Here is an 836-nt window from a genome sequence, read left to right as displayed (position 1 = left end):
AGCAAAGTAAGCATGAACGGTGCACAGTGAAATAAAAGCTAAGTTACGAAATTAAACGCACAGTTTTTTCCCATTATTTAAATGAAGAATAACTGTCTTTAAAAAAACACTATTTTGTTGCAATATCGACAGTGGAGCAGATAGAAAACACGTGTTGCCTATATTCTTTATTCCTCCTTCCAGGGGGGTACATTTATGGTGCCATGGATGTACCCCCTCCCTCGCCACCTTCCAGGGGGGTACATTCATGGTGCCATGGATGTACCCCCTCCCTCGCCACCTTCCAGGGGGGTACATTCATGGTGCCATGGATGTACCCCCCACCCTCGCCACCTTCCAGAGGGGTACATTCATGGCACCACTGTTGTACCCCCCCTGAGGACTGTTTTTGGGGGGTACATTGATGGCACCACTGTTGTACCCCCTTGAAGGGACGTAACGGGGGGTACAACAATGGTGCCATGAATGTACCCCCCAAAAAAGGCACCAAGGGGGGTACATCCATGGCACCATTAATGTACCCCCTAGCTGATGGAACGCTATGGGGGGTACATTCATGGTGCCATGAATGTACCCCCTTCCTCTGGGGGGTACGTTCATGGTGGGGGTACACTCTTAGCTCTGCACCTGCATCTGATAGTTCCTGTGCGTGTCTCTGTATTTGCGGAATGGTGCATCAGCCGGCTGTGTGCGCTGAGCGAGCACTGCAGTATGGGTCCGAGAATGTGAGAGAGGGAGAAGGAGAGAGACAGAGAGCGAGAGAGACAGAGAGCGAGAGAGACAGAGAGCGAGCGAGAGAGAGAGAGAGCGAGAGAGAGAGCGAGCGAGAGAGAGAG

The 836-nt window shown here is 51.7% G+C and overlaps 1 protein-coding gene across 13 annotated transcripts in view; it reads left to right on the top strand.

The window, feature by feature from the left end:
- The window catches only part of LOC113215085 (F-actin-monooxygenase Mical), a 75,879-nt gene that overhangs the window by 54,736 nt on the left and 20,307 nt on the right, over positions 1-836 (top strand). The window lies entirely within an intron of this gene.

This window comes from Frankliniella occidentalis, unplaced genomic scaffold (assembly GCF_000697945.3).
Source record: "Frankliniella occidentalis isolate FOCC.00 unplaced genomic scaffold, Focc_3.1 Scaffold72, whole genome shotgun sequence".
In the NCBI taxonomy this organism is placed as follows: Eukaryota; Metazoa; Arthropoda; class Insecta; order Thysanoptera; family Thripidae; genus Frankliniella; species Frankliniella occidentalis.
The sequence above is the reverse complement of the archived record's forward strand: the minus strand, read 5'-3'. Positions and strand labels throughout refer to the sequence as shown.